The 26,810-nt window shown below is 42.3% G+C and overlaps 1 long non-coding RNA gene across 2 annotated transcripts in view; it reads left to right on the top strand.

Moving 5' to 3' along the window:
• LOC128102440 (uncharacterized) overlaps positions 1-26,810 on the top strand; it is a 108,228-nt gene that overhangs the window by 53,338 nt on the left and 28,080 nt on the right. The window contains exons 5-7 of one of the 2 annotated variants that reach the window (XR_008215397.1): positions 4,847-4,955; positions 10,032-10,241; positions 10,554-11,570. This is a non-coding gene — a long non-coding RNA (uncharacterized LOC128102440). Of the gene's footprint in view, positions 1-4,846; positions 4,956-10,031; positions 10,242-10,553; positions 11,571-24,345; positions 24,507-26,810 lie in introns of those variants that run through there. The other variant, XR_008215398.1, reaches the window with a different exon arrangement.

The raw sequence follows: 26,810 nt of genomic DNA, 5'->3' as shown, positions 1-26,810 counted from the left end.
TAGTACTTCCTCATCTGGCTCTTCCTCATCCATCTCATTCCTCTAGTACTCTCTTCTAGCCCTTCAATCTAGTTCTTCCCCATCTCAGTTTGTTCCTCTCAAGTTCTTACCCGTCTAGTTCTTCCATTCTCTTTTCTCTTCTCCGATCCCCAGTGCCCTGGAAGTCCTGGTATATAAAGCCAGGCTTCCAGGGTCAAATGGAGGGGTGATAAGAATCACATAGGGAGCCAATAACCGTTAATTATCATTTGCAACCCCAAAGGGAAGTGACCAATGGGGAAATGAATTAACTAAAGGCTAAATTCGGGTAATATCTAAGAAGAGGGAATCTTATGTGCTCAACTATAGTCTTAAACGTGATTAGTAGAAAATGTTCAGAATCTATAAGTTGCTAGGTCAATGGGAGAAAATAAAACTGTCGTCTTTTTTTCCTGTGGCTCCTATCTGTCCAAGCTATCTGCCGTTTTTATGCAGGGTGGGGGAAAGTGTGCTCAGTTTCTAGGCAACCTGTGTACACCTAGATGCCTCTGGTGATAGTTAAAGGGAGATCTGGAACCAGAGGTAAGGTCTGGGAAAGGAGGAAGTAAAGCTTAATTGGCATATCCACCAGGCCTTCTCAAATGGGTAGCCTGGATGCGTAAGTCTGTTCTTAGAGAGTACAGAGGTATCTCTGATAAGGTACTTTCCTCCATCTGGGGATGGACCTGGCCGGATGCTGCCAATGATGATAATTACAGGGAGGCTTGAACTGGGGTTCTGGCTGAGCATAGCTGTCAGCGCAGAAGGTTATCTAAATATTCCTAGAAGTGGTTAGGTAAGGAGTTAGCGGTCTGCAAAGTTAGTAAGGCTGTAAGAAAGGAGGGTCTGAGCTGAATTGTGTAAAGCTATTACTTAACGTCCACCTTACCTAGGTGGTGTCTCCTTGTGGAATTTACCTTAAATCAGGAGACTTGCATGTGGACTGTTATTACTGCTAGTCCTTGAAAGTGGCCAAGGGAGATAACTGATTCCAGAGAAAGCCTTTCCTGAGGCTGTTCTCCAAATACCTGGATGTGTATGTTCAGAGAGTCCACACTGTTAGCCCTTCTTAGGGAAAAGTCAATTGGGAAAAATATGAAGGCACACGTGACTTTCATAACCGAATACAGCTGATATATAACAAGCCAAGTAACACCAAAAACTCCTTGGGATTTGGCTTCCTCTGGAGGAATTCCCTGATTCCTCCAGGTAGTGACTTTGCTATAACCAGCTGAGTTCTTATAATATATTCCTGTGGCCCACAGCAACATCTCACTGGCCCTAACTTTTAAAAAAATATGTAAGATTTATGTGAACTTGAGAATTTATTAAAAACTTGAGAATTCTGTTATAATCAGATGACGTTATATTGTCTGACGTGAAAATGTAAGTGAATAAGTCAAACAAATGTCTCATCAGTGATAATGAATCATTGCTGCAGAACTGACATTGACTCTAAATATCCACTAGTTCAGTGCAACCCCCATTCAAATACTGATATTATGTGTGGGGAATGGACAGGGACCTCCATAGAAAGGAGAATAATAAGGAGAAAATGGCCCTATTAAGTATAAGATGTGCTATGAAAGTCCAATAGCTGGACTTTATTGATGCTGAGAGTTTTCGGGGAGCAGACAGGGCTCCAAAACACCTAACAAATATTCACAATTTGTCTATGTGACAGATGGCATTTCAAGTCAAAAGGTCAAAGAGGAATTACTGTTTAGAGACATTTGCCTATTGGGAGAAGTACTGACCCCTGATCCACTGCTCCAGCACCCCAGATGATTCTAAATGCAGCTGAGACCAAATGAAAGGGAAATCCAAGATTCTGAGGAGGAGAGGCGAATTCATCGACCATTGTGAGGGGGAAGGCTTTCTATTAGAATACAGATTTAGAAGCTTGATGAAAAAGGGTGATATTCTGTATTTGTCTGAAAATTAAAATAAATCAAGGGAAAAATATCACCAGGAAAAGCAAACTGTGAGATGAAGGAAATGTTTGTAGCCCAAGTGACAAGGAGCTTATGTGCTTCAGAGACACAGATTTTAAGAACAGCTCTCATTGTCAAAAAGGACAATGTTTACAAACCCGTATGAAAAAGGAAATGTTCATGGAAATATAAACGAAATCGGTCAATACATTCACTTAAAGGAAGCTTGATCAGTGTCTCTTAGAATTTAAAATGTACAATTTAAAACAAGAAGATGAAAATTTTTCTCTCAGTAGTCAAAGTATCCATCAGGCTATACTGACTGCCTAAATTTGCCTCAGAGATAGAGAGGGAAGGGGAGAGGGAAAGGGAGATAAAGAGAGAGATAAAGGGGAGGAGGGAGAGAGATATTTGTGTCTTCTCAGCGCTGAGCACCCTCACAGCAGGCCTGGGTTGCCCTGCCTACCAGTTTGCCCCATGCAAGGCTTGCCCATTGGTGATCCCATCCCCAGTAGGCTGTTGAATGTCTGGAAAGAGGAGCATGATTTTATGGCTCTCATTAAGGCTGACCCATGTCTACCAGTCAATATGAGCAGACTCCTAGACAGGGGCAGAGCAGGTCATGAAGCTGCCTGGAGAGTCTGAAGATACTGTGTAAAAGACAGCTTCCTCCTTGTTTCTGGTAGAAGGATTTGCTTCTGCCCTGTAGGGATCACTCCCCATCCCTGAATGTTCCTCATCCTCCATCTCTACTGGGAGCTTCCTTCTTATTTGGTCAGGTAACATGTGAGCTGCAGGATAAAAAGGCTCTATCCTTTTTGTCTCCCAGTCACTGTCCAATTTTTGGTAAATTGTACAGTGGCTGGGAGACAACAAGGGAGACAGGTCTGGATGTGATAGTGTGTCAGGGAGGTGATCTCAAGAGGTGCTGGGACTGGAAGTGAGGGGTTCAACTAAGACTTGAATCACTGGGGCTCAGCAACGAACAATCTACTAGTCCATGGAATAGGCTCTGAGCTGAAAAGTCAGAGATTGAACCATTTACCCTCCAATTCTGGTCAACAACCAGGAAGGGAGTTCTGGCTCTAAGACAGGAGGACAGCTGTAGGAAGGGTCACCACTCCTGAGAGAGAAGGCTGAGGACTGTCAGAAGCTGTGGTCATTGTAGGGGTGTGGACAGTACCCACAGGGCCAGTGCTGGGAAGGACCCATTGTTATTGGATGATTTGAAAACAGATGGCTGATCTCTTGGAATTATGGAACAGAGTCTACTCAAATAAGAGGGGGAAAGTGTTTTTTTTTTCTATCTTCTAGTTAACTGGACTACTCTGGGAATGAAGATTTGGAATGAAGCCATTGTGCTCTGGGTCTCTGTTTAATAAAACAACCACAAGCACAGCATTACCCAGCCATTGATATTTGTCTTCCAAGTCAGTTGGCAGCACTGGTATCTCTAATTGCTGAATACATGTGGTTACAGAAAAATAATAAAACACGTACTCTCCATTTATTGCAGTCAAAGAATGTATGCTATTTAAAGATTGTGGGAAATTAGAAATCTTTAAACACAGTGGTAAACAAAGCCTGGGTTGTACTTTCTAATGCAGAGACTGCCTGGAGTTCTGTGTTCATTGCAGGGATCATTCCACATGCAGCACTGGCTGATGTTTGCAGACAATCTTGCAGGCACTGTGTGGCATTGCTTTCCAGAGAAGGCATGTCACAGTGTAAGTGGAGTTTTCCCATCCTGACTGCCTGTTCCCCAGTCCAGTAGCTGCTTCCAAATTTAATATTATTTATTAAATAATATTAAAGAGACTTAATATTATTTATAAATGATTGGTCAATAGCTCAGGCTTGTTACTAGCTAACTCTTATATTTAAATGAATCCATTTCTATTAATCTATGTATTACCACATTGCTTGTGGCTTTACCTGTCCTCTAGCATGTCTTACTTCCTGGGCAGCTGACTGGTATCTCTCTTGATTCTGTCCTCCTTCTTCCCATCATTCTCACTTTGGTTTTCTTACCTAACTTCCTGCCCAGCTACCAGCCTGTCAGCTTTTTATTAACCAATGAGAGAAATACATATTAATACTGTAGAAAAGGATTATTCTGCAGCATTGTATTAATGTATTAATCTACATTAAGGAGGCAGTGCTGGGTGGAGAATTTGGGTATAGAATGTCCCCCAAAGACCATTGTGCTGGGCTGGTGAGATGACTTAGTGGATAAAAGTACTTTCCTGCTGTGGAATAATCCTTTTGTACATTGTGAAAATGTGTTGCTCTTATTGTTAATAAAAACCTGATTGGCTGATAGTTAGGCAGAATTTTTGGGGGCAGAGAAAATGCTGAGAAGAAGAAGGAAAGAGTCTGGGGAGTCTTGAGCCAGATGCAGAAGAAGCAACATGGGAAGCTCACAAATGAGGTAAACGAGCCTTGGGGCAACACATAGATTAATAGAAACATATTAATTTAAGTTGCAAGAGCTGGCTGGAGACAAGCATTTATAATTATAATATATATATAATTTATAATTATAATTATAATTTATAATCTCTGAATGGCTATTTGGGAAGCAGCTGATAGGACAGAGCTGATCTTGACACCTACAAAAAACTCAGCCTACATTTACAATAGATCCCGAGAACTTGAGTCTAATCTCAAACCCACATGGTAGAAGGAAAGAACCAACTCTTGCAAGTGGTCCTTTTATCTCCATCAGTATGCCATGGCATGTACCCCCATCCCCCCAAACAGCAAACAAATAAAAGCTCACTGCCATTCTGGGGAGCTATTAGAAGGTAGGGCCAAGTATAAGCAAGTTAGTCCATTGGGAGCAAGTTCTTGAAAGGCATATTGAGTCTCTGGTATCTTCTCTCTATTTCCAGGCTACTATGAGGTGAGCAGCTTTAGCATGAGGTCACCACCATGAGCTTCTGCTTCTGAACAGACCCAAAGTAGTGTGCTCACTGACCATGAACTGAAACCTCTAAAACTGTGAGTTAAAACAAACATTTCTTCCTCATAAGTTGATTATCTCAGGTATTTTGTCACAGTGCATAATGATGGCTTTCAGTACACCTGGCCTGGTATAAGGCCACTGGTGTAGTCAGAGAAGCAGAAAATAAAGAATCAAAACAGAACTGTTACCGTTGCACTGCTCTGTGCATTTGCAGTGTGTGGGCAGCACCTACATTCCATTCTGTCTGCACCCTGACTTCCCTTTTAGGCATTATGTTTTCTCCTCTGGGTTGGTTTGGTGAGACCAGGCCCTCCCTTAGCTCAGGGGCATGAATAAGCCACCCCAGACCACTTAGGTATTCTCTTTCAATTATATCAAATTGTCAATTAATTCAACAAATGTGTCTCCAGAAGCTCTGATGTCCAAAGCATTTTTAAGGAGGTAAAGTGGTGAGAGAAACAAAAATACTCATTCCTGAAAAATCTCATTCCAGTGAAGGAGAAACATGCAAACAAGATAAAGAGGAAAAAAAAGTGTAAGGTGCTAGATGGTGGCAGTTTCTGACATGAGAGTATATGAGGGGATGGATTTCATAGAGATGTCTCAGGAGTCTCACTGAGAAGGGGTCTTTGAACAAAGAGCTAGAAGATGTGACAGAAAAGATAATGGAAAGAGGTGATGAGGTGGGAGGGATGGAGTGGGGGAAGGACTGAGGAAGAAGAGCTAGAGGGATTAAAGGATAGAGGAAAGAAACATTGGATGGGGAGGAATGGAAGTAGACCAATGGACCAGAGAGAGAGACAAGGGAAGAAGAGACAGAGAGCAAGGGACTGAGTTAGAGGGGTAGAGAAAGGAAAGATGGAGGAGGGGAGGATGAAAATATAAATAAACCATATCTGACCATTGGTGGTGGTCTAATTTGGAGGTAGGTGTTCTGTTCAGGCTTCTCACAGGTTCTCTATACCTGTGCTGTCATCTGACCTGCTCTCACATCCTGTGTAGCCTGCCTCTCTACTTCATCTCATCTCTATCTCATCACTGGCCTATGCTGATACCCCTCCCAAATAAGCCTATTGCCCTCAGATCTTGGCCTCAATGTTTGTTTCCTGTAATCCCAGTCTAATGCAATTATATTCTCCTTGGGTTAAAGGACAATCCTTCAAAGCCCAACACCCATGATGCCCTTGCTCTGTATGAACATATCAGTGACTGCATCTTTAGGGACATGTGTGGATACTGGCAGTCATCCCCAGGGTGTAGACTCACCCACTCAGTATGATACTAAAGAAGGAGGGAAGACATGCATCATGGGCCCATCCTGGGGATTAGGACCCATCCCACCACACCATGTTTGTCAAGGGGGCAGGAAATGCACTTAGTTATCATGAAGAGTGGGCTATGCTTTTATACTTTCATCACACTTGAATAATAAGCATTGTGATGTATTGCTAATAATCCATAGATACTGATGAAGGAACTATTTATTAAGAAATTATATTGAGGGGACCAACTCATTAAACAGGATAAGGCAAATCAGTTGCACAGTCCTGGAAGGCTGATGGCTGGTCCCATGCTGCTTCTGCTGCCTGAGTCAGTCCCTACCATCCAAGCCCACAAGGGAAAGAAGAGAAGGGGCATGCATACATGCCCCTCAGGTCTTAAACTACCCTAGGGGCTGGTATCTCAAGGTCATAGGTGGAACAGGTACCCACTACAGTGATGTAAGAATGAGCCTTCTCCTGCCTCCATCTGTGGTGATATTGTGTTCCCCAATATACTGTGAACACTAATAAACTTATTTGGGGTCAGAGAACAGAATAGCCACTAGACAGACATAGAGGCCAGAAAATGGTGCACTTACACCTTTAATTCTATCACTTGGGAGGCAGACATCCATTTGGATCTCTGTGAGTTCAAAGCCTCACTGGAAACAGTCAGGCATGGTGACTCATGCCTTTAATCCCAGGAAGTGAAGGCAGAAAGCAGAAAGGTATATAAGGCATGAGGACCAGGAACTAGAGGTGGTTAAACTTTTAGGCTTTTGAGCAGCAGTTCAGCTGAGATCCATTTGGATGAGGACTCAGAAGCTTCCAGTCTGAGGAAACAGGATCAGTTGAGGAATTGGCAAGGTGAGGTGGCTGTGGCTTGTTCTGCTTCTCTGATCTTCCAGCATTCACCCCAACACCTAGCTCAGGTTTGTTCTTATTAATAAGACCTTTTAAGATTCGTGTTACATCCATCTCCCACTAAGTGTGGTTGACCTTGCTTGCCATCTGAACTTCTCTTCCACTGGCTTACCTGTGTGTGTGTAGTGATGGCACTGGTTGAGCTTTTGTTTATTCAATAGTATATGGTGCCACTGTATGTGGCAGGGTCCTGTGCTCCCTTTGTGGGAAGGGGCCAAGTAGGCACAGAGTCAATGACACAGAATCTGGGAGAATGTTGAAGCAACAATTTCAGTTGATTCAGGAAGAGGAAAGCTTTATATACCCTCGACCCCACCCTGGGGGAAGGTCTGATAAATATGCATCTGCCGGTGTAACATGACTGCCTCTATTTGTTTCAGGTCATCTCCAGATCATGTCTCAGCTGCCCTTAGGCAGACCCAGGCTGGCTTTCAGAAAGTATCTTATTACTGGTTTGGGCAGCTGGCCCTCAAGCCTGTTAGGGATGAGTTACCCCACAACTGTGCATCATGGAATCTAGGGAAATTTCCTGGGTGATTTGGCTCTAGGCTATGGAGAGTAGTCCAAAGTTAAAGTAGTGGGAAGCAGAGTTGTAGAAATAGAACTTCAGTCAAGGACTCTGGGCCTTGTCACATATACCCTGGTCCCTTGTTCATGACATTCTCCTTCATTAAATTAACATTCTTTTCCTTCTTATACCTGTTTTCTCCTGCCTCTGCAGGAAACAGGATGAGTTATCTAGACTGGGAAGTGTTGGGAGAAAGAACTGGACATGCAGGGTTTGCCTCCTTATGCCTTCAGGAAATCTCTGATGAGCAGAAAAGACCCTACTATGGTCCTATTTCCTGTCCCTAGTGGAGAAGTAACCTCATCTTGGATACGTCAGGAAACCTGTGCCCCATGCATGGGCCATCTTGGTAGCAAAGCAAACCTTTGACTCTAGAACTGTGTTTCAGTGAATTTTGAAATTGGTTATTAGTGTCTTGGTCCACTTCTTTTTTTATAATTTTTTTTTAATTTTAAAATTTAATTTAATTTTATGTGTCATCCACAGATTCCCCTGTCCTCCCTCCTTCCGCCCTCCCTGACCTTCCCCCAATCCACCCCCCATTCCCATCTCCTCCAGGGCAAGGACTGCCCTGGGGATTCAACTCAGCCTGGTAGATTCAGTGGAGGCAAGTCCAGTCCCCTCTTCCTTTCACCCAGGCTGAGCAAGGTGTTCCTGCATAGGCCCCAGGTTCCAAACAGCCAGCTCATGCACTAAGGTCAGGTCCCAGTTCCACTGCCTGGGGGGCTCCCAAACAGTTCAAGCTAATCAACTGTCTCACTTATCCAGAGGGCCTGATCCAGTTGGGGGTTCCTCAGCTATTGGTTCATAGTTAATGTGTTTCCACTAGTTTGGCTATTTGTCCCTATGCTTTTTCCAATCATGGACTCAACAATTCTCGCTCATACAATCCTTCCTCTTTCTCGCCGATTGGACTCCTGGAGCTCCACCTGGGGCCTGGCCGTGGATCTCTGCATCTGGTTCCCTCAGTCATTGAATGAGGTTTCTAGCACAACAGTTAGGGTGTTTGGCCATCTGATCACCAGAGTAGGTCAGTTGGGGCTTTCTCTCAACCATTGCCAGAAGTCAATTGTGGAGGTATCTTTGTGTATTTCTGGGGACCTCTCTAGCACTTTGCTTCTTTCTATTCCCATGGGGTCTTCATTTATCATGGTCTCTCTTTCCTTGTTCTCCCCTCTGTTCTTGATCCAGCTGGGATCTCCCGCTCCCTTAAGCTCTCTTTCCCCTGACCCTTGCCCTTCATTACCTCCCCCCCACGTCCAGTTTGCTCATGTAGATCTCATCCATTTCTCTGTTGTTGGGCGATCCCTGTGTCTTTCTTAGGGTCCTCTTCTTGCTATAACTGAACATTACACAATGGATGGATTATAAAGAAGACAGGTATATTTGGTTCATGATTCTGGAGGCTGGGAAGTCCAAAAGCATTGTGTTGTCCTCTGCTTAGCCTCTGGTGCATCATGGCATGGTCAAAGGCATCAAATGATGAGCAGAGCTAGGATATCAGAACCAGAGTACCCCCATAGCAAAGACTTTTATAAATGGACTAACCCAACCATCTTCCTTCCAAACACCATCAAAAACAGATTTTGAGGATCAAACACATGAATGCTGTGGGATAATTTGATCACATTGTGAAACTCCGAGACTGTGTTAATAAAATTAACCTTGGATCACAGGGTGGAGTTAGTGACTAGTTGACAGGAATTAGTCATAGAGAGGACAGAGGAGCCAGGCATACTGATAGAGAGGCACACAGGAAGAGGTAGGGAGGGACTTAGAGATTCAAGGTCTTTTTTGGTTCGGGACAGCTAGAGAGATGCTTCTCTTGCTGGGTCTCTGGCCAAAATGGAAGGCCAGCTGGTTGCTTCTCAGCTCCTCTGATCTAGCAGGTTTTCACCCCAACATCTGACTCCTGAGTCTTTATTGGTAAATAGAACGATAGAGACTCAGTTAAAACTTACATTTGGCGGCTGCCCAGCAGGTGCCAGCAGGACCAGAAATCCTGCTAGGCTGTGGTTTGAGCTACAGGGTGCTGACTGCAGGGCCTTGGCTGCTGATCATAGTTAAAAGTATCAGTAGATTCAGGTGTGGCCACTAAGCCAACAGAAAAACAACACACAAACTTAGGGAGACTGGTTCAAACTATAGCAATGAATATGTCTTGGTTCTGAACTTAAATTTGAAATAAGAGCATGGCCTCTAGGCCCTTCATAAACACTTGAGAACTCTGATTTGCTCTCTAGCTTTTCTTGTGGATACATATGGTGGCCTCAGTTTGTGATTGAGTATGGTGTAGGACTGGTAGGTAGCAAACACTGAGGTAAAGCTATGTCAGCCACTCTGTCTGCCTTCCCCAGGGATGCTGGAGACATCTCCTGTTGCCAGGACTCCAGGACCCCCATGGGCTCCATCAGTGACAGGGCAGTATCTATCTTCTGCCCCATGGGCATGCTACAAGAACTGCTGATAAGCTGTGCCTTCCATTCTACCCCTGAGATATCAGCATCAAGAATTTCTTGACACTTGTTCCAGAAGCTTCTTCAGGAAGAGAATTTTTCCTATTCAAGGTGGGTGGAGCACTCTCGGAAAGCTGATGGATGGCGCATAGTGTGAGCCTGACTTTGGAGCAAGCTGTCAAGGCTGAGACTGCATCAGCCAATGCTGAGATTAGGCTATGATAATGGAGAGAGTCTCATCAAAAGCAATCACAATTTTGATGTAAATGCCATTTTGGAAGACTGATTAATATGCCAAAATATTCAGCTCCCAAGGTATGATAAAAATAAGCAGAGTCCTCTGTAATTTCATGGCTTAGCATTCAAGTGACTGATTTAAATTCCATTTCATAAAATCCTATTTAGTATGCCCTCTTTTCCTAGGGATCTTGGAAGCCTGCTTCACTGGGACCCGAATTTGCATGGGCTGGAAATAACATTAGAAACCACAGGCTATTGTGAGACTGTCTCCAGACTAAGGTGACAACAATGCGCTGACTCTCAAAGGCTCTGAGGCCAGTGACCTGGCATGTGAATCACAGTAAAGAAAGCAGGAAGCTGGGCACAGGTGGAAGGACATCCACTGCCCATGTGGCAAGCTTTAGGGTGCACACATAAGTCGTACCCAGGCTGGAGAGACTATTTCTGTGGATTTGTTTTTGGAGTCAAGGTCTCCCTGAATGACCCAAGCCTCTCTGCTGTCCTCCTGTCTCAGCTTCCTGGGTGTGGGGATATAGGCTGTGCCACCAGGTCTAGGTGGAGAAGCCTATTTATGCACATTCCCCAGGGGCACATGGCGATAGTGATGTTCTAGCTAAGACAAGACCTGGTCATCTCTGCCAGCCCACTTCCTTTCTCTCCTGTAAGTGCTCTCTTGACTTTGCCAAGGTCTGGGTATGCACAAACCTCCCATGTGCTTATCAAGCTCACTCAGATGAATTTGTGACACCATCAACATGGCTAAGGTAATAAACATATCTCAGGTGTCTTGACTCTCTCTCTCCCTCTCCCCCTTCCTTTCCTCTTTCTCTTTCAACAGGGTCTAAATAGAGAAGATGCCCAGGCTGAGCTTAGACCTACCATATTTCCTGGGGTGTCCTTGAACCCATGGTCCTTCTGCTTTAGCCTCCCATGTGCTTGGAACCACCCCTGGTTCAGTTTCCATAGTTTTTATTTTCACTTTGTTAGTGGTAAGAACAGTCCATATGACAACTGTACCTTCAACAAATTTTCAAGTTTTGTTGAGATGTAAATGACAAATGGAAATTGGATGTAAAGTAATATTAGATGAACATACAGAAAATGATGATGATGTAAAATCAAATGATTGTGGGATGGGGTAAAGGATATATGGGAGATAGTTGCCTCAATTTGTACCTTTTTCTGGAAGCTTTAAATGATGTAAAGATAAGGGTTATAATATATATATATATATATATATATATATATATATGTGTGTGTGTGTGTGTGTGTGTGTTATAATAAATCATAATTGTGTTGATCACAAATAGTGTTTATGTATATTTTATCTTCTAGCTGTGTATTCTGATCTATTTACCTATATGACCTTTACCTTATTCACCAATTGCTTACATTTTGGCTCATTACGATTTTATCTATGAGTAATTCATGTTATTTTATCTTTCTGACGAGTTAAGAGAAAGTTGGACTCATTATACCTTTAGCCCAAAGCCCTTTACTTACATTTATTTTACTTATTTTGTGTGTGTTCCTGGGGGAGGGCAGGTGGGAAGTACAGCATTACTCTTGTGTCACAGTGTGTGTGTGTGTGTGTGTGTGTGTGTGTGTGTGTGTGTGTGTGTGTGTGTGTGTGTGTAGGCCGGAGGACAACATTTGGGAGTTGAGTTTCTCCTTACTCCATGTAGGTCATGGTGCCTGAATGCTGGTTTTCGGACTTAAGCAAATGTTTTTAATCATTGGGCCATCTTGTTAGCTCTTTCCCTGAGTTTTTCAGTGTATCTCTTAGGACCAATAGCACACATTTTTACATAGCCACAACACAACTGTCAAATTGGGAAACTGAATATAGTCGTGTCCTCTAGCCATGTTTGTTATTTTCTTGGCAATGCCCATAGTCAGTTGCCTCCTCCATGTGGGTTCCAATCATGAATCATGAGTCCTCTCTACATATATCACTTCATTCTTTACCTTTGGAATGATTTCTTTCTTTGTCTTTCACTGGTTTGATATTTTTGAGAACAGACCTATTATTTTGACAATGTTCACATAATCAGACTTGGGTAGGGCATGCAGGGCATAGAAAATCCAAAGTCAGCATATGAGATAGACAGCTTGAAGAGATAGTGTAGTTGACTGGACTAACCAGCTGTCCTAGTTAGGTTTCTCTTTTTTGTCACTAAACTAGAGTCACTAGAGAAGAAGAATTCTCAATTGAGACAATAACTCCATTGGATTAGCCTGTGGGGCATTTTCTTGATTAATGGTTAGTGTGGAGGGGCCTCGCTCACTGTAGCTGGAGCTTCCTGAGATGTATAAGAAAGTAAGCTGAGCGTTTAATGAGGAACAAGCCAACAGACAGCTTTCCTCCATGGTTTCTGCTACAGTTTGTATCTACAGGTCCCTGCCTTGACATCCTGTCCTGGCTTCCCTCAGTGACTGACTCAAAAGCTGTAAGATGAAATAAACCCTTTTCTCTCCAAGTTGCTTTTGGCAATGGTATTTTATCACAGAATAGAGACCCTAGCTAATATACCAGCTATGTGTATAAGTATGGGATTGTTTACCAGCAGTAGGCTCTGTTGGTGTTAGAACCAAACTCAAGATCTGCAAAGAAATTCTCAGCAGGCATAGCTATGACCCTGATTCAGGTCCCTCACCCAATCCTCAGCCAGAGGCACACATTGCTGGTTTATCTCCTTGTGTTTCCAGTGCTGTAGACAGAGCTCCATTGAACCGGTGCCAGTGAGAAAGTGTCATCCACATGCCTGCCTCTTGTGGCTCAGTAATGTCTTTGTTGGCTTCTCAGCCAAGGTGAATAAAAAGACATTGCATCTATGATCTAGAAATAGAAACTGAGACTATGAAGTAAATATCCAATTCTGTCTTGCAATGGTGACCACATCTTCTGTTTGCCCTTTTCTGTGCATCTCAGAGATGCTGCTACCATTGGCAGTGACTTCACAGGGATGGCCTCCGGGGGATAGAGTAGTTTGTTTTCCTGGTGTAATCTTTAGTGTGTAAGAATGAATAGAGCTTGCTTCTGTGCCCAGTGAGAGGCATTTTAATAGAGGCAGGAAAGTCTACATACAGACAGCGCAATGATAGATCCCTCCATCCTACATGCAGGTGCATAGACAGCAAGCACAGCTGGGCAGAACTGCCTGGCTCCTCCTTAGCAGGTTCTGAAACCTGCCATGCTCCCTAGATAGGTTAGTATGCTACCACCTTGAGGGAAGGAGTTTGTCTCTCTGGAAGAAAAGCTGTAGGAAAAAGGCAGCATTGTTTCTGCATTTGAAAGATGTGAGGGGTGGTAGGTTGGTGTGGGCAGGCCTAGCGGGACAACAGAACAGCTGGCCGCAATGTGTGGGACTCAGCTACTGTTTGCTGTGAGCTTCACTGGAGAATGTAAATGTTCAACCCCTTGTTACATTCACTGGCTGGCTCTGAAGCTTCAAAGACTTTGGATTCCAAGCTGCCACATTCAAACATTTGTGCTGGGAGCCTTTCATCACCTCTTTGATTCTGGGGAGACCTCTCTCAGATCATTATAGCACAGCTCCTGCCAATATCAGCTGCCACAATAGTCACATCTACATGAGATGGCTACCCCAAGGAACGACTCTTCTGCCACCTTTCTGGCACCAACATTGCAGCATGTGTTTCACAAAGGAATTCTGTGTTGTTTCCAAGTGCAAGGACCTGCTTTAATGATGCTGTCTGGATTTCAGACTACCAAGTTAAAATTTCTATGGCAGGACTGAGGAGATGGTTCACTAGCCAAATCACTTGTTGCTTAAATGGTAGGACCAGAGTTCGGATCCCCTCGGCTCATAATCAAAGCTAGCAGGCATGATGGCATGCACATGCTTGCAATCATAGGATTCCAAAGACAGAGGCAAGGCATAACCAGGGAAATCTGGCAGGGTAGGTCAGCCAGTTTATGGGCTCCGGGTTCAGTGAGAAGCTCTTCCTCAGTCAAGAGCAGAGCAGTTGAAAAGGGCATCTAACATCAACTTCTGGCCTCCATGTGCATATGCACTTGCATGCTTGCACTAACTCATGAGCAAATGCACTTACATATGCACAAGCAGGCATGCACACCACATATAGACACATAAAAGATGGGGGGGGCAGTAGGACAGAGTTGTTTTAAATATTTAGTGTGTTTTGAAAGTTTGAGTTAATTGCTATTATAAATACTCAACCAAGTCTATTATCCCATAGGTAAATATGAAAGTCAGCACCTAATGTTTATTTAAGCAGATAGGCACTCACCTGGGTTAGGTACTTGGCTGACATCACTATATTTGTTCTCATCAAACAGCTCCGAGAGATCCCTGCCCCATTCAGTGTAAAGATGAGGATAAAACTGAGGAGGGCTGTCTTAAGTTCAGTCATTATAAGATGAGGACCTGGTGCTTTAATTCAACTCTGGCCCTGGTGCTCATAGTCTTCATTAGTATGTTGCGTGGCCTCCTTTTCCTCTTGAGAGTTGAATGCCTTGTCACATCTTGTTTTCTGCTCTTCCCTTGGTTCCTTTAACTCTTGAGTGTGAAGTTTTGTAATTATTTTAATGATATAGTTTGGGGTCTGTGGATATGTGCAAGCATCAGGACCTGCGTATGAGTTCCCAGCATTCACATAAAAGCTGAGTGTAGATATGCGTGTCTGTAACTCCAGCCCTGGAGGGCAGAGACAAATGGATCTCGGGAGCTCTCTGAGAATACAAGTTCATTTTCCAGCCTGCACATCTGGTGGCTCACAGCAATCAATTCCAGGGAACATAATGCACAGGTACCCTCCCATGGACATGTAATTAAATTTTTAACCTTAAAAAATGATCCTATCATGTCACCTTGTTGAATTGGAGACAATATTCAAAATACAGAAATTAAGATGAGAGATTACCTTTTTATCTGAAGTCTAGCACCCAGCAAAAACATGCTAAAATGGCCTTGTGATGAAAACAAATAGGATCACTCAAATGTACAGCTCTCCAGTCCCATATCCAATCACCTGCTGACAAGGTTACTTGTGGCATTGTTGAGCAGAACAGTGGAATACAGTTAAATAAATGCCAGGAAATTCAGATAGATGAGGTGCTCCGAGGAAGGGAGACCACCCGGCATCCAGCCTTGTCCTGAGCTCTCTGGTGAAGTTAGTGTGGGTATAAAGTACATGACCTCCTTGGAATCTGGGGGACATGTGTCAGCCTCTCCTTTCTACATGAAACCTATGATCAGGCTCAACTTTTTCGTCAATGCAAAACAAATCACAAAGCTTCTTAGTATTTTAAATAACTCAGTATTTTTCCTGACCCCATAGCCATGAACCATATATAACCTTTCTTTCTGCTCTTGATCTCATTCCTGAAGATTTATTAAGGAAGGGTTTGCAGTGCAAATGGAGTATTGCATCCCAGGGGAACCATTTCCTAAGGTCTCTGAGAGTGCAGTTGCATTTGCTCTGGGTATACCTTTGCCTGCTCCATCCAATTCTATGCAGAACCAGATAAAGATTTTCACACCACACCTCATACTCCTCGATCATCACTTTGGGATATACCTGAAGGAATCTAAGTCATGCCACAGAGATATTTGCATTTCTGCATTTACTGTAGAACAAGTCACAATAGTCAAGAAATGGAACTAGTCTAGGTGCTCATTAACAGATGAATGAATAAAGAAAATATGAGGCTAGCAGGAGATTAGGGAGGTGAAACCGTGATCAGAATATATTATATGAAAAAATTATTTTCAATAAAATATTTTTTATAAAAGAAAATATGGTTCAATACATGCAATAGAGTTTTATTTAGTCATGAAGATGAATGAAATTATATCATTTGCATTTACCTAGAGATCATTATATTAAGTGAAATAAGCTAGACTCAGAAAGACAAATATGCTTTCTCTTATGCAGAATCAATCAGCCAATCAATCAACCAATCAATCAATCAATCATCTTTTAATATAGATGATATGCCCATATATACGTGTTAATAAAGCATGGGGGGTCAGTGTAGCAGGGAACACTATTTCCCCCCTCTTCCCAGTCATTTCTAACCCTAACTCCATTTTGTTACCAGTCTTCTCTGCAGCCATGTGCTCACTGCTCTCCTGCTCCCTAGACCAGAGATAATATCTCTTGCCTTTTCCAGGGAAGACATCAGTAGGACTGCATGGGCAAGCTGCAGGGGGACAGTGAGGAACTCCCTACCTTCCCTCAGTCCTTAGTTAGCTAATGACCTTTATTTTCTTTTCAGTTCAGTACTAAGACCAAATGTGAGTGGACTAGTCACTTTACAGTTTGTTGTATCAAAAACCCGACAAAAACAACTTAGGAAGGAAGGCATTGTCTCTCAGTTCTAGGGTACAGTCCTGCATGGCAGGAAAGTCACAGTGGCAAGAGCTTGAGGCAAATGGTCACAGCTTCTGCAGTACGAAAGGAAAGAGAGATGAAGCTTGTGCCCAGCTCCTTTTCTCCTTTGTCTTCAGTGCAGGAACCTCAGCCCATGGGATGTAGTGCCCACAGTTAAATTGGGTCATTCCACTTCAGTTGATATAATCTAGATAATCTCACACAGATATGACTGGAGGTTTGTCTTCTAGGTAATTCTGGGCCTTATCAATATTGACAATATTATTTATTAATTAACCATCATAGGGAGTAGCTGTCCTTCTTGTTCCGAGAACCCAGAAACCTGTAAAAAGGTTTCCATTGACTTCCTCAATCTTAGAAGAAAAACAGCAAATGATGTATCAAAATAAAAGTGATAATGTGGGGACACTGTCCACTGTTAGTGTGTGGATTGCTTACTTAGCGGAATAAAACATAACAAGACTCACCCCAGACCCTCACAGATGACTACTGAGGGGTTTGCTGGATACTGGGGCTAACACTACTGTATGAGCTGTATTCCCAGATGGAGCACTCTGCTGTGAGAACCCACACTGAACCACAACTGAACCTTGGAGGAAGCCCCTCCCTGTCCCTAGCTGCAGAAAGCATAGCATCTATTTGTTCTTTGCAGAGCTGGACAAGCCCCTAGGGGGTTGGATACAACATTATGGAAACCATGCAGTCCTCTTGACTAAAGGCCAAGGTTATCCCTTCTCTTGTGTTTATGAGCAGGACATTTATTGGTTTACCTCTAAATGAGTCTTTGCTTCCCATGTGACCTTATGGTGTCTCACGCAGGACAGTTAGCACTTGTGAATGCACAGCTCTTCCTAGCCTTCCTAGCATTCTATCCTGCTCTTCTTAAACAGTCAGATAAGCTGCTACACATTGTACTGATGGACCAGACATCAGGATCTAGGGGGCCGTATGGCAGGAGATGGTACACTGGCCTGAGCTCTCCTCTGATACAGGACAAACTTGCTCACTAGAAAGAGAGGAGGGAGGATGAGTGAATGAATGAGAATGAGTACTGTTAGGCAGCCTGTGGCTTTGAGATGCTCTGGAAACAGAAGTGTGATTCTTCCACTGCTGGTCCCTCACTTCCAACTGAGAATTCCAACACCATTGTTGAGAGCCAGTGCTACTGCTTCCGTTCACCCCCACTGCCTTAGTCTGTCATTTATCTCCCTCCAATATCATCTAAGTCTGAAATCATGAGCCAATCTTGACAGAATTTCCTCTCCTGACCTAAAAAACTCATTATAGGAAACGTCTTAGCAAGGTGCAAATGAAAAAAGATCACACTCAGTATGTATATTAAAAGTTCATCTTTGTCAAAAAGCACTCAGTTTCCTGATTTCAGGTAATGATAATGGGCATCGGCCCTCTTTCCTCCTCCTCTGGGAACAACTGTGCATGCCCCATTTTACCTCTGGCCATAGGGGTAAAAGGGAGTCATACCTGAAATACTTTTAAGTCTCTGAGTGACCAGCATGTCCTTCATGTGAGATAGATCTTCAGTTGTCGCTGTTCAAACACCAGCACAGTGTTCTCAGATTGCTCTTAAATCACCAAATCCCCAGAAACCAGTGGGTTTCTTATCTGCTTTTCCAGGCCTTAGAAACACAGCTTCTGAACCTAAAGGGGGCAGTCCGTGCTTTCCCAGATGGCGGAAGCACAAGATAGTTAACTTAGGCATCTGAAGCAGAACCCCAAACATTAACCTCTAATTAAATCATATCCTCCTGACACCTATAATGTTGAGATTATGGTAATGCATGAGGTTATTAATTATATCTAATTATTCAATTAACAGAAAGCAAATACCAGTGGAGATGAAAGTTGGTGAGTGATTTATGAGAAAGGCCAAGTTTGACAGGCTTGGAGCCTGCTGCTTCTTGACAGAAAGAATTTTCTAGGCACTGGGGAGGAGAAAAGATATCATTCTGCCTACTATGGTTTCACTATGCTTTGTTCCCGAAAGTCGTGGTGGAATTTGATACATGCTGAGATGTTAGGAGGTGGGACCATGGGAATGTGTAGAGGCTCTGAGGGCTCTGCCCTCATGGATGGATGAATCCACTTATTAAATTAATGGATCAATGCGTCATTGAAATGTTTCCAGATTGGGTCTGCTATGAAGTCTGTGTTGTCTAGATGTCTCACATACTTCCTGTCCCTTAACATGTGATATTTCTTGTAGTGTTGGGGTTCCACCAGCAGCAAGACCATTATTAGATGTATACCCTTGATCTTGAACCAGAACATGAGCCCACATAAACCTCTTTTTTTCATAAATTACCTACTCTCTGGTACTGTGTCATAACTTGTGCTGGGGAAAGGCCAGGATAAGTAAGAAGGGCCCTGTTAGACAAGGGCATTTTATCTTTTTCTCCAGAATTAAGGTAACATCAAGTCTCAAGTTCAGACTGCTGTCTATGTCTGGATAGGGCATATCTAGCCTTTTAGCAAATGTTGACTTGCTTCTTGAATGTTGGGTGATGTCTGGGTAAGGTAGTAAGAGAGTTGTAGCCTGAAGGGAAACAGGGACTCTATGTTGATTTGAGAAGCAGGAAAGATGGAGGCATTTCTCCTAGGTACCCTTGACTCCTGATGTTTCTTAGCAATAGGTAAGTTTTGTATCTTCACAGTGGCCTTCCAAAATTTGATACTCTTGGTGACCATGCTTAACTCCCTTGCTGTTCCTTGGCAATGGTACCACTCCACCTCTTCAACATTTTGTGTAGATGGCAGGGATACTTGAAGGCTGAAGGCTGACACAGAGTCTCGGACACAGCCTGGTTTTCTCTGACCTTGGCCTCTTCTGTTACAGAGAAAACAGTAGAATGTTCTTAATCTTTAGTCATCACAGAGAGGAGTACAGTTTTGATGAACAGCCTCCTCCAAGCTTAGAGGATTGCTGACAACTGCAAAGGCCCCAGGGTTGAAGCTGAGGGAACCTGGTGAGAAACAGTGACTGAATTCTTTCCCCCATGGATTTAAAAGCAGCTCCCTTTCAGCTCTTGGTCATGCCTGACAGATGGGTACATCATTGGCCAGAAAGAAAGACTTTTGAATAATCAAAGTACTATGGTTTATATCTTGTTATGTACTATAATTTAATGAGATTAAACATGGTTAGAATCCTAAAGAAGAAGATTACTAATGTTTTTCAAGATACATGTGCTAAAATTTTCTGATAAATTTTTTTGTTGTTCCAAGGAGCATTGAACTTAATTTTATCAAATCAGAGTGATATGCATATCCTGACAGTTAGCAGTTCTCACATTTATTACAAACCACATTCATTTCATCCTTCTTAATAAAAATAAATAAATTTATGTATAGGCATCATACCTGTCTGCATTTTAGCAGTTTTACCTTTATTTTCATCAAATATTCAGAAAATTTTGGATTATTATGTCTAGTAAACTTCATAAAGGTATTTGTGATCTTAGTAGGTGATTTCAAATATTTTCAACATTAGACCAGACAACCAAAGTGTCTAAAAAGTTTGCAAGGGCTTCCTGATGAGGCTATCATGCAGTTATTTCGTAAATGGTAGCCTGGAGTCATGGCATGTCACTGTGACAGATTTAATAGCAAAACAGAGTATATATATTTCATCTTATAACACGTTGTAATAAAATAAATATGACAGATTGCATTAGTTTTTGATCATTTTAATCATTTTGCTCATATTTTAATGAAAAGTTTTAGATAATTGAATGGATTTCATCATTTATCTATTTCATACCTTCCTTATGTAAATCCTTATTCCCTCCTCTTGTCTGCTTTCCTGCTGGTCCTCTTCCTCCCCCCGATGTTCCCACTCTAACTCTTGTGTTGTGTGCGTGCATGCACACAGGAACACATACTCCACATATGAAAGACATAGGTAAGATTTGTCTTTTTCTCACAATACCCTCTCTTTTTTTCTCTTGTTTCATATAGATTGCATTTTCTACTTCTTCCACAGTGTTCCTTTTACTTTCATATATGCTTTTTTTCTGGTTTCAAATAAGAGAATGAACGAACATAAGACGAGATGAATGAATATAAGGTGAGATGGAGTTTCAATATAGTTTTGTTTTCCTGGTTGCTAAGGATTTTAAATACTTCCCCTATATTTACTGATCATTTGCATGTATTCTCTTGAGAACTTTGACTGATTTCAATCATCTTTGTAAGTTCACAATTTGTTTCTGAGCAATTTTTGTGTTATTTCTTGAAACACATCATTTGCACATTTATTTGAGTTGAAAAACAATGTACTCCTTTAACCAACAACAAATCCCATCTAACAGTTGGCTTCAGTCAATGGAAGCTGGAAAGCTGGCTTTCCAGGCATGCTCTGGAGGCTGGCTAATCCCTAACGTCTTCCTGAAGACATGTTCAAAGCATATGATAAAATAAGATCTAAAGAAAAGGCCCATGACTACAGGAGGAAAGGCCAACATGGCAATCCTCTGAGGGCTCTAAAATGAGGTCTTCTGGGTAGACTTCCAAATTGTTGAGTGAGACTATTTTGAATGACTGGACCAACTCCTTATAAAGGCAGGTGGTTTCCCATTCTTTGCCTTAAATAAAGTTGGAAACAGATCTAATTGTTGTAACTCAAGATGTGGTCTAAGAACTGAATGATGCTGGTGTAACAAAACTCTCACCTGCTTTCAGTGAGTCAGCTTTTTAAAATTTTGTTCTTTTATTGAAAATAGATTCTTTTCTCACATAATAGATATTGATTATAGTTTTCCCTCCCACTACCCCCCTAATTCCTCCCCACCTTCCCTCTCATCTATATCTATTACCTTTCTGTCTCTCATTGGAAAAGAACAGGCTTCTAAGAGATAACAGCCAAACATGACAAAATAAAATATAATACGATAAAACAAAACCCATCACATCTAGACTGGACAAGGCAACCCAACAAAAGGAAAATAGCCCCATGAGTAGGCACAAGAATCAAGAGACCCAACTGTTCTCACACTCAGGAGTCCCACAAAAATACTAAGCCCAAAGCTATAATATATATGCAGAGGACCAGTTGCAGACCCATGTAGGCCCCGTGCTTGCTGTTTCCACTTCTGGGAGTTCATATGAGTCTTGCTTCATTGATTCAGAGGGTCTTGTTTTCTTAGTGTTCTCCATCTCCTCTGGCTTTTACACTCTTTCTGTCTCTTCTTCTGTAGAATTTCCTGAGCTCTGAGGGAGGGATTAAATGGAGACATCCCATTTAGAGCTGTGTGTTCCAAGAACTCTCTCTTTCTCTGTGTAATGTCTGGCTGTGGGTCTCTGCATCTGTTCCCATCTGCTGCAGGAGGAATCTTCTCTGATGACTAAATAAGGCAGTGATCTACAAGTATAGCAGAACATCATTAGGAGTCATTTTATTGATACTTTATTTTTTTAGACCAGTAATGTTTGGTTTTATCCTAGGTCTCAGGGATATGTAGTCTCTGGTTCTTGGTCAGGTATAGATTTCATATTGTGGAGTCAAATCAGACATTGGTTGACTACTCCCACAATTTCTGTGCTATCATTGTCCTAGTATATCTTGCAGGAAGGACAGATTGTAGGTCAAAGGTTTTGTGGCTGGGTTGGTGTTCACATTTCTCTTTTAGTAATCTGAAGAGTACCTTCCCATGGGAAAGATAGTAGAATGTAGGGGTGAAGGCTCCATGTAGGCACCAGCTAGACTTCTCCATGTTCAATGAGTTGTATGGGTGTTGTCCACAACAATGGTGCCCCACTGTCAGTTTGCAGAGAGCAATCCATTGTCCTAGCAACAGCCTGAGTTGTTTGGGGATTTTCATGGGACACCCTTGGCCAACAACTCAATGGAATGCAACCCAGTCCTGGCACTGGAATCCTAGTTTGGTGACAAGAGATGGCCATTTGCGACTCCGTATTCCCCATTATTAGGAAACTGCATTATGATTACCTTCATATATTTTAGGAATTTTCCATAGGTGGGCATGGGAACTGGAGGACCAGGTAGGGAGTTGGAGGGGAAATAGGGTTGAAGTAGGAAACATGGAGAGAGACAGCTGAAATTGAGTGGCATTTGAGGGTGATATGGAAACCTAGTGGATCAACTTCTTAGTGTTTATAAGTCCAAAACAAACCAACTAGAACAAAATAGCATCTCTCTTCGTTAATTCTAGAGATAAACACTTTTCACCCAGGCAAGACCTTAAATGAAAACACAATTTATATTCCAAAACAAAGGTGAATTCAGATCAGTAGGAGCCACAGAGGTTGGGAGGAGTTCTTAGTTCTCTCTAGACCCCCGAGCCAGTTCTGGGCCTCATCTCCTTAGGGGAACAGACACACAGTCCACTCTGACTTAGTCTTACTTTTTACCCAAAATGATTTAACAAAAATTGAAATTATAGTATCTATCTTGAGTTGTCCCATTATGCATCAACAACAATTTTTAAAAAAATGTTAACTTAATAAAGAAAATATTTAATCACGTTGAGCTTTTTGGTCAGAGGAAATAAACTAAGTTCAATTTGTATACAAGTGTTGGCTACAAAATTTTATGAGTTGATAGTAGTACAGTACTTTCAATATATTAAATTCATAACATTAAGATAAAATTCCACAAGGGAAGTAGTAACTGTGAGTTCAAACAGAACAACTGAAGAAGTAGTGAAATTTCTCCCTGCTAGATTGACTTACAAATAGATAATAACGGATTTTATGTAACTGGGATGTTTTCTTTTCTTACATAAAATCTAAGGAGAATCATAATAGTTTTATTTTAAAATACCAGTGTGTATAATATTTGAAAAATTAAATACTTATGTAGAAAAGTTAAGTACTACTTTATAGTATGGGAGACTAGTTCCCTACTTTTGTTCAAAATCTTCAAAGGTGTGAACTCAGTGGTTGGATAGTGATCCAAGGAGTAAGAACTTCAGTTAGGAAGAGTCCCATGGGGACACAGAGCCAGATGGAGCCAGATGGAGTCAAACAGAGCTGTTTCCAGGACACTAACATGACTTGGGTTCTTTTAGATGCTATGGAAGGATATGGTTTGGGAGAAGACCAAATCTAAAAGCAAGTAGGAAGATGACTAATCACAAAGGCCATAAACAAGATGCTGTAGAGGATTCTGGAGCTCCTAGAGGAATTGAAAGAGTGACTAATTGTGTCACAGGGTACTTTAGGAGGTATATGTGGTGCCACAACAATGAACAGTTAGCATGTGGAGAGGGCAGAGGGACAGGAAGCAGGATGAAAGAAATTAGGAGTTGAGAAATGAGAAGACAGAAGAGGCAAGAGAGGAATAATGAAGGAAGGGAGGTGGTGTGGAAAGTATTCAGCAGGTAGAACTAACAAGTGTTAATGACACACTGTGATAAGGCATGAATGGAGGGACGGGTCCAGCCTCAAGTGGCTGACTCACTGTCTGGGCACGTACATTGTGGAAGATATTAGAGGCAAGCTGAAGTCTTTAGATGATACCTTTAAGTATTTTAGGCTTAGCAAAAAATGAGATCCTGTTGTTATTGCTTATATTTTCACAACTGAAAATGCATATGTCTTCGTCTCTTGATTTCAGCCATAGAACACATGGAAGAACTCTAGAATCAGGCCATTCCTGAATGGGTGTGTAGAGCATTGTCTGAACACTGACTTTCAAAAGAGTATTAGAAGTCTGCATCAAGTTCTTATTTGAGAGATGAAGAAGTTGAGACCCAGAAAGAGAATCAATTGTCAGAGGTATGCTTTTAGTGGATTGGTAGTTTCTTTTTGATGTCTTGGTTGGGACAAATTGAGTAAGAGTTTATATTATGTGCTCAGAAAATAAAATAAATGTTATAATCTTGTTATCTCTAATGGAGAAGGCAGATTTAGAAATATCTTAAACTCTTCTATTAAAAGACTGGGAATGGGAGCTGCTAGGATGGATTTGTCAGTAAAGTGCTTACCTTGCAAATACAAAGACTTGACATTGGACACAGCACCCACCTAAAACTTCCATGCACAGCAGTGCACACATCACCCTACCACTTGGGAGGCTGAGACAGGAGGATTCCTGGGGCTCTCTGGCCAGTCAGATAACCTAATTGATGATTTCCAGGCCACTGAGAGATACTACCTCAAAAGGAGATGTACAACATTACTGAGGATGAAACCCAAAGCTATCCTCTGGCCTCTGTTTTTGTACACAAACATTCAGGTAAACATACATCCACAAAATGCAAAGAATGGAATAATGGGTAAAATTTGCTTCAAAAATGTAATAACTTTTTGTTCTTTATTTTATTTTACATACCAACCATAGTTTTCCCCTCCCTCCTCACCTCCTGTCCCCCCTCCTCCCTTTTACCTTCCCCCCCATCCATCCCTCCTTCCTCTCCATTCAAATGTAGTAAGGTCTCCCTTGGGAATCCACAAAGCATGGCATATCAAGTTGTGGCAGGACCAAGATTCTAAAGCAATTACTTTAATTTCAAAGACAGAAATAGGTTGAAATAAAAGCATATAAAAATGTGTTGCATGCAAAACAACCCAAAGAGAACTAGATTATGTATGCTAAACCAGACTAAACAGACAGACTTTAAGATCAAAACTGTTAGTTGAGACAAAGAAGGACATTTTATAATAATAAAATGGAACCCCCCTAAAAACAACTGACAGAATTAGAGAAATCGTGATTCAGTCACAACAGTCTGGTGCCCTTTCTTAAAGAGTGAGCAGAACAGCTAAACATACGATCAGTAAAATATGGATGACTTAAGAACACTCACGATGGACTTTTAACCCCCAAGAACCAAAACCCCAAACAAACCCTTCCTTCTATAAGTTGCTTTGGTGATTTTTTTTTTTTTAAATCACGCAACAGAACAGTAACAAATACATCAGGAGAGGAGGTGGGCAGATGGTGAAAGCTGAAATGAGACCACACCTCCCAGAAGGTCACAGCTGTAGAGGGTGAGTAGTTACAGAGTCAAGACACTGTATGGCAAAGCTGAGGTAAAACCACACCATGGTGGATGTATAAACTAAGTGCCACAGGAATCGAGAATGTCTAGCTTCAGTGACATTTGCGGCACCGTGAAGACGATGAGGGTTCCTGGGTTCAGTACTCACTGAACCTGTCCAGTTTAAAGTCTTTCTTTACTGTGCATGGAGAGGGAACTTCAGTTGAGGAAATGAGAAAGGACAAAGATGGTGTCCCTTTCTAAGCCAGGAAAAGGGCAGGGAATGTAGAAAGATGCACATCTCTGTGCACCATCCCATGAGGAAGAAGCCGTCACCTATCCTCACTCTACAGGGGAGGGCTATGGCGCCCATGCGACCAATGAGCTTTTAAAAATGCACTTAGTTATGGGTTCCTGAGTGCCCATACAGTAAGTGCCACTGGCTGTCATGGTGCCAAGCTCAACAGTGATAAGACCAACGCTTTTCAAAATCATCTTCCCCTCACCTGGCCTTGATCCTTCCCAGGAATGACTGAAACACCACCACTGAGTACCCTGATATCAGTGGTGGGTGGGTCTCTCCTAGAAGGGGCTATGCCCCAGTTATTCAAAGATGACCACATGACATTGCCCTGGGTGTGACGGTGCACTCCTGTAATCCCACAGAAGATCTCAGTCTTCTCCAACTCATGGCAGAAAGTGGTAGGGCAAGAATAAGCACATGTGAGCAGAAGAAATAGAACATGAAGACAGCCATGATCTGAAGCAATCCTCTGGGTAACCCAGTCTCTCCAGACCAAGAGCCCTTCCGAAGGATAATGTCTGACAGTGCAACCCAGAGGCAAGGGACAAACAGAATGGAGGCAGAGACTCAACGTTCAGTTAAACTGGAAAACCCTTTATTCCCTCAAAGAGAAGCGGGAAAATAAGGTGCACTTTTGGGCCAAACAGAAATAAGAGAACAGAGGCAAAAGAACACCTTGCATTCAGGACAGAATCCTCAACAAGAAGTGAGGCAGCCAGAGAACCAGCTAGTACTCACCTGCTATTGCAGTCACAGGACCAAAGCAGAGCATGAGCTACTTGCAAGAGAGCCTCC

Source organism: Peromyscus californicus, unplaced genomic scaffold (assembly GCF_007827085.1).
Source record: "Peromyscus californicus insignis strain IS unplaced genomic scaffold, ASM782708v3 Scaffold_7__1_contigs__length_154581171, whole genome shotgun sequence".
NCBI lineage: Eukaryota > Metazoa > Chordata > Mammalia > Rodentia > Cricetidae > Peromyscus > Peromyscus californicus.
This window is presented reverse-complemented; position numbering and strand designations above follow the sequence as displayed.